Genomic DNA, 7,463 nt, shown 5'->3' with positions numbered 1-7,463 from the left:
GGATCAACTGGGAGAAATGTTCCGGACTCCTGGTGGGTCAGTGGCAGGTGGACTCCCTGCCGGAGGAGCTCAGGCCTTTTGCCTGGAGCACGACCCATCTCCTCTATCTGGGAGTCTACCTTAGCCCCGACGAGGAAGCCTGGCCGGCGAACTGGCAAGAGCTGGAGGCCAAGTTTGCCACTCACCTAGGACGCTGGACAGGACTGCTCCGAGTGCTGTCCTACAGGGGTCGAGCGCTAGTCATAAACCAGCTGGTGGCTGCCATGTTGTGGTACCGGCTGGTCACTTTGACCCCTCCCCCTGCGTTTTTCACCAAGATACAGAAGAAGCTGGTGGACTTCTTCTGGAACAACAGGAAGCACTGGGTCTCTGCCACGGTCTTGAGTCTCCCGCTTAGGGAGGGCGGTCAGTCATTGGTGTGTGTCAGCACCCAGCTCGCGACTTTCCGTCTTCAGACCCTGCAGAGATACCTTTACGTCGAGCCCCCTCCGAGGTGGCGTGCTCTGGCGACGTATTTCTTCCGCCAGCAGCACGGCCTCAACTACGACACGCAGCTCCTGTTTGTGAGTGTGGGGGGCGTCAGGACTGCCTTCCAGGAGCTGCCTGTCTTTTACAAGGAACTCATCAGGGTCTGGAACAAAGTCTCCACCAAGCGCAGCTCTCCGCCGGCTGGAGTGGCGGCCGTCCTGCAGGAGCCGATGCTCGGGAATCTGTACCTCCATGACCGAGGTTTTAGGTGGCGGTCGGACGAGAGGGCTGTGGCTGGTGAGGTGACCAGGGTCAGGGACCTGCTCGATGGCGGAGGAGCGGGCTGGATGGCGCCAGACACATTGGCGCGGCGCCAAAATCCGCCAACATCCGCCGCGCGGCCGATGCCATCGAGTCGCTAAAAACAGCTCTGGGCCCTGACTCTGTTAGGTGCATCAAGGAGGCTCAAGCACATGGCGAAATCCCGTCCAAACTGACCCCCGTCCGGACGGAATTCCTCATCGGCGCCAAACCCCGGAACCTCCCTCGGGAGCCGGCGCCTCACAACTTGAGCCGCCTCGAGGAAATCCCCTCCGTGCCTTTCAGTTCTGTGCGGAGGGGTTTCCTGTACGGGCTGCTCCTGCACACTCTCAACTTTGCCATCCTCGCCTGCCGTCCGGACACGCCATGGCATACCATCTTGCCGTCCGGAGGAGGCGGGGGTCCCCGATGGAGGGCACTCTACGCGGGAGTCCTCCCACTATTTATCGGGGACTTGGCCTGGAGGGTGGTGCACGGAGCAGTCCCGTGCAATACATTTTTAAGCCGGTTCACGGGCTCCCAGGCCGCCTGCAATTTCTGCGGTCTGGAAGAATCCGTGTTCCATGTTTTTATGGAATGCGCGAGGTTGCAGCCCCTGTTTTATTATTTAAAGGGGCTTCTCCCGAAATTCTGGCTGCACTTCAGTCCCACACTCCTGATCTTTGGGCACCCTGTGCGGAGAGGAGTGGGTAGGTCCGAGGGCCTCCTCGTTGGACTGCTCCTGGGCACGGCCAAGGGCGCCATCAGCCGGTCCAGGCAGCGGGCGATCGAGGGGGTCGTTCAACCTGACTGCCTGCCTCTCTTCCGCGCGTACATCCGCGCCAGGGTGTCCTTGGAGATGGAGCACGCGGTGTCCACCGGTACGCTCGCGGCCTTCCACGAGAGGTGGGCACCGGAGGGACTGGAGTGCATCATCACGCCCGGCAACCAAATTTTAATTTGATTTTATGTTTTAAAGTTTAATTTGTTTTAATTGCCGGTGTTTTTAGTGTCCCCCTCCCCTTTTATAGGGGGCACTTGGAGGAAAAAATAAATAAATATGATTTTAGTGCCCAAAAAAAACTTTAAAAAAAAAACAAAAACTCAAAAAACCCCCCCCCAAACAAACAAAAATAAAGGGCCTTGGAAATGTTTGGTGCACCCCCCAGATCGGGGGGGACACGATTTAATGATTTAATGTTTTAATTTTCTCACAAAAAGAGTTCTGTGGATAAGCACTCCAAGCTCCCTTTGTTCATCTACACTATTAAGTAGCTTACCGCATAATGTGTATAGCCTTTCCTTATTTGCCCTCACAAAGTGCATTATATCACAGTTCTCTGAATTAAATTCCATTTGCAACTTCGCTGCCCACCTGACCAGTAGATTGATATCCTCCTGCAGCCCATGACTTACCTCTTCATTGACAACCACACAGCCAATTTTAGTGTTGACTGCAAACTTCTTAATCATGCTCCCCATATTCAAATCTAAATCGTTGATATATACCAAAAAAAACCAAGGGACCTAGTACTGAACCCTGCAGAACCCCACTGGAAACATCTTTCCAGTCACAAAAACATCCAGCAAGTGTTACCCTTTGCTTCCTACCTCTAAACCAAATTTGGATCCAACTTGCCACTTTGCCCTGGATCCCATGGTGACCAGTCTACCATGTGGGACCTTATCAAAAGCTTTGCTAAAGTCCATATACACTATATCATACACACTACCCTCATCGATCCTCTTGGTTACCTCCTCAAAAAATACAATCAGGTTAGTCAAACACGATCTTCCGTACTGACCATCCCTAATTAATCCTTCCCTTTCTAAATGTAGATTTATCCTGCCTTTCAGGATTTTTTCAATAATTTCACCATCACTGAGATTATGCTGACAGGCCTGTAATTAGTCAACCTATCCCTTTCTCCCTTCTTAAACAAGGATACTACATTAGCAGACCTCAAATCCTCCGGCACCATGCCCAAATCCAAAGAGGACTGGAAAATGATGGTCAAGGCCTCTGCTATATCCTCTTTTACTTCGCTCAACAGCCTGGGACGCATTTCATCCGGCCATGGGGCTTATCTACTTTCAAAGCTGCTAAACCTCGTAATACTTCCTCTCTCACTATGTCTATTTCATCCGGAATATCACACTCCTCCTCCATAGCAGTATCTGCATTACTCATTTCCTTTGTGAAAACAAATGCAAAGTATTCAAAAAGAACCATACCAACATCTTCCGCCCTCCACACAAAGATTACTCCAATGGTCTCTAATAGGCCCTACCCTTTCTTTAGTTACCCCATGACTCTTAATATATTTACAGAACATCATTGGATTTTCCTTAATTTTATTGCCAAGAATTTTTCATGCTATCTCTTCGCATTCCTAATATCCTTTTTAATTTTGCCTCTTAACTTTCCATATTCTTCCAAAGATTCTATACTATTTAGACGTTGGTATGTGACATAAGCTTCCCTTTTTATCTTTATCCTCGCCTGTAAGTCCCTAGGCATCCATGGGCTCTAGAATAGTTATTCCAACCCTTTTTCTTTAAGGGCACATGTTTAGCCTGAGCCTTCCAGATCTCCTCCTTGAATGTCTCCTACTGTTCCGACACTGATTTACTCACAAGTAGTTGTTTCCAGTCCACTGTGGCCATATCACTCCTTAACTTTGCAAAATTAACTTTTCCCCAATTTGGGAATTTTATTCCAGGCCTATCGTTGTTCTTATCCATAAGTAACTTGAATCTGACTGAATTATGTTCACTGGCACCCAAGTGCTATCCCAGTAATACCCCCTCAACCTGCTCAGCTTCATTGCCCAAAACTAAATCCAAAACCACCCCCTCTCGTGTTGGGCTTGCTACATACTGACTAAAAAAGTTCTCTTGAATGCATTTCAAGAATTCCGCACCCTCTATACCCTTCACACTATATGTGTCCCAATCAATATTTGGATAGTTAAAATCTCCTAATATTACTACCCTATGGTTTTTAGATCACAGTAATTTGCCTTCATATTTGCCCGTCTATCTCCCTCCCACTGTTTGGGGGTCTATAATACACGCCCAGCAGTGTAATTGCCCCTTTTTTATTTTTCAGTTCGATCCATATGGCCTCATTTGATGTTCCCTCAAACATATCATCCCTCCTCCACGCTGCAATAGTTTCTTTAATCAGTACCACAACACACCTTCCCATTTTTACCCCACTCTCTGTCTTGTCCAAAAATCTTGTAACCAGGAATATTAATCTGCCAATCTGCCCTTCTTTCAACCATGTTTCTGTAATGGCTATAATGTCATACTCCCAAGTATCTACCTGTGCTCTTAGCTCATCCGCTTTATTCGTTATACTCATTGCATTAAAGTATGTAACATTTACCTGTTGTATCATTCAAGTACCTTATGGCTGATCTGTATCTCAGCTGCATTTACACCTGGATACAATATCCAGCTTCATCAATTTGGCCTCTTATTTTAGGTAATCCTGATGCTGCTCCTGTCAAGCTCTTCTACGCATCTCATTGAACCAGGTTTGATCCTCTGGCTTGACGGTAATGGTACAGTGAGTGATATGTCAGGCTAGGAAGCTGCAGATTGTGGTTGAATATGATGGCCCAAAATTGTAGAGTGAAAATATATGGGGTTGTATGCGATATTTTACTTTTTCATATTTAACCACAAAATGAATTCAGTTTTTAAAATATTGATTCAGTTTTAATGGGAATGTTTTCAAAATGTTTCCACCTTGTTTTGCAATGGTGACTTTTTGTGTGTGAGGCAAATGTGATAACCACTACAGTACACAAATTCTGCTCCGAGAGGTATCGTAAGAACATCACAGAAGAGAACGTGGTCCACAAATTCAGGTCCTGGATTAACATTTGTATAATACACCTTATTATCTGAATTTCAAAAGCAAATTAAACTCTATTAGAAGATGAAGCATTGTTCTAATTGATGCATCAACTTTCAGTTTCAGACGAAAGGACATCGCACCATGGTCACCAAGTGACAGGCAAAACTTTCATCAATATTGTTTCTGTTGCTTGTGATACATTTTCATCGGTTCTTATTTTATAGAGGGAATTTTATTAGTTGGTTAAGAATGTTCAGTGTTTCTTACACCGGAAATCTGGTGCAGCCCTTGTTCAGTTTAACAGGAAGCAGCACTTGTCGCCACTTTTACACAGGGGAAGAAACTCGCCCCTGGAGGTTCACGTGGAGCAAGTTCCAAAATCATTCATTCCACCCGGGATTCGAACCGGCGACTTTTCACGTGTGAGGCGAGTGTGAAATTTGCTGCAGTCCCGGAACCTCTGCTCAGTGTGTCAGCCGCAAGTCAGAAGGATGTGATAAGGGAGAAGGTGAGCCACTGACTCACCTCTCTCTGCACCAATTGAGATTCTGTCATTTCTACATCAAACAACATCACTTCTACCCAACACTAAAAGCTCGCATTCCTTCTCCTCTTTCACAAACATCTCACAGAGCAAAGCTACAACACATACCTGGAAAAAGTCTTCATTTTGGAATCAGTAAACTCCTGAAGGAGCGCCGGGGACAGGTTGACCAAACCAGCATTCAGTCACTGAAGGCTGTCTCTGAAGGGTGTGGGTGTATTGTCATCCTGAGAGACAACGACAGACCCGGGACACAGATTTCCTTGGACTTCATGTCCACAGATCCCTGAAGGTTGCAGGCCAGATAGATAAGATGGTGAAGAATGCATACAGAACACTTGCCTTTATTAGCTGAGGCATGGAATACAAGAGCAGGAATGTTATGCTAGCAATATAAACACTGGGTTACAGTACAGAAGGACGCAATTTTGGACCATCATATCTGTGGCTACTGACATAGAGCTATCCAGCCTAATTCCACTTTCCAGCTCGTGGTCCGTATCCTTGTAGGTTATGGCACTTCATGTGAAAATACAAGTACTTTTTAAAAGAGGTGAGGGTTTCTGCCTCGACCACCCATTCAGGCAGTGAGTTCCAGACCTTCACCACAATCTGAGAGATGAAATTCCTCCTCAAAAGCCCTCTAAACCTTCTACCAATTACTTTAAATCCATGGCCCGTGATTGTTGACCCCTCTGCCAATGGAAACAGATCCTTCCTATCCATTCTATCTAGGCCCCTCATCATTTTATACATCTCAATAAGGTTTCCCCTCAGCTTCCTGTGTTGCAAAGAAAACAAACCTACCATTACAATCTTTCCTCATAGCTAAAAGTCTCCAGTCTTAGGCAATATCCTCATAAATCTCATCTGTACCCTGTCCAGTGCAATCACACATTTCCTATAATGTGGTGATCAGAACTGCAAGCAGTAGTTTAGCTGCGGCCTAACTAGTGTTTGATACTGTACAAGCATAATCTCCTTGGACTTCTATTCTATGCCTTGGCTAATAAAGGCAAGTATTCTGTATGCCTTTTTAACCACCTTATCTACCTGGCCTGCTATCATCAGGGATCTGTGAACATGCACTCCAAGGTCCCTTTGTTCCGCTACACTTCTCAGCTTGAAGGAATTCAAGCATCCACCACACGAGATGGCAGCCTGCTCCAGAGATCCACTGTTCTCTGGGAAAAGAATCAGCTCCTGACATCTAACCTAGATCTAGCCTCAAACAACTATTCCCTTCACTAATCTTATAAATCTCAGTCAGATCATCTCTGAGTCTGCGCTTCACAAAAGTGTAGAGTACAACTCTTCCACTCAATCTCTAAAACGAACTTGGAATTAGTCCAGTGCCCCCCTCCTTCTTTGGACCTTTTGCAAAGCCTCAGTATCACCCATCGAATGAGGAGACCAAAACATGACACAGTATTCCAAGTGCTGCCTGAATAATATCTTCTACAAGGACAAAATAGCACGCCTCGTCTTAGCTCAATTGTCCAATGGATACACCCCAGCACCTTATTTGCTCCAGCTATCGATTCACGGCATTGCTCAAGTAATTTTAAAGATGTATGAGCTAGAATTCTCAAATCTCTTTCTGTCTCCACCTTCTTTAATGCTTATCCCTGACGCATGAATGAATATTGAGCATTTACCCTGCCCACGTGCATAACAATGCACTTATCTAAGTTATGCACCATTTATCAGTCATGAAACCAATCTCCCAAAATAGCAAGATCTGCCTGAAGCAGACGAGACCCGAATATTCGGACAAGTCTCAGTATCTTTTGTAAATTTGGCGATTATGCCGCCATCACCTACACCCAGATCATTAATAAAAATACTAAACTAAAAATAATCACTATCGTTCAAGAAGTAATAGTTGGTAACATAACGGGACGAAAGGTGGCTAAGTCCCCTGGACCTATTGGCTTGCATCCGAGGGTCTTTGAAGAAGTGGCTGCAGAGATAGTGGATGCATTGATTGTAATCTACCAAAATTATCTTGATTCTGGGGCGGTCCCAAAAGTTTGGAAAACCCACAAATGTAACACCCCTATTTAAAAAAGGCGGGAGACAGAAAGAAAGTAGACAAGTTAGCCTAACTTCTGTTGTTGGGAAAAAAGCTGGAGTCCATTAACAAGGCAGCAGTAGCAGGACATTTGAAAAAGCATAATACAGACAAGCAGAGTCAATATGGTTTTATGAAAGGGAAATCATGTTTGACAAATTTGCTGGAGTTCTTTGAGGAAGTAATGAACAGGGTGGATAAGGGGG

Source organism: Pristiophorus japonicus, chromosome 19, assembly GCF_044704955.1.
Source record: "Pristiophorus japonicus isolate sPriJap1 chromosome 19, sPriJap1.hap1, whole genome shotgun sequence".
Taxonomy (NCBI): Eukaryota; Metazoa; Chordata; class Chondrichthyes; family Pristiophoridae; genus Pristiophorus; species Pristiophorus japonicus.
Note: the sequence above shows the minus strand (reverse complement) of the source record.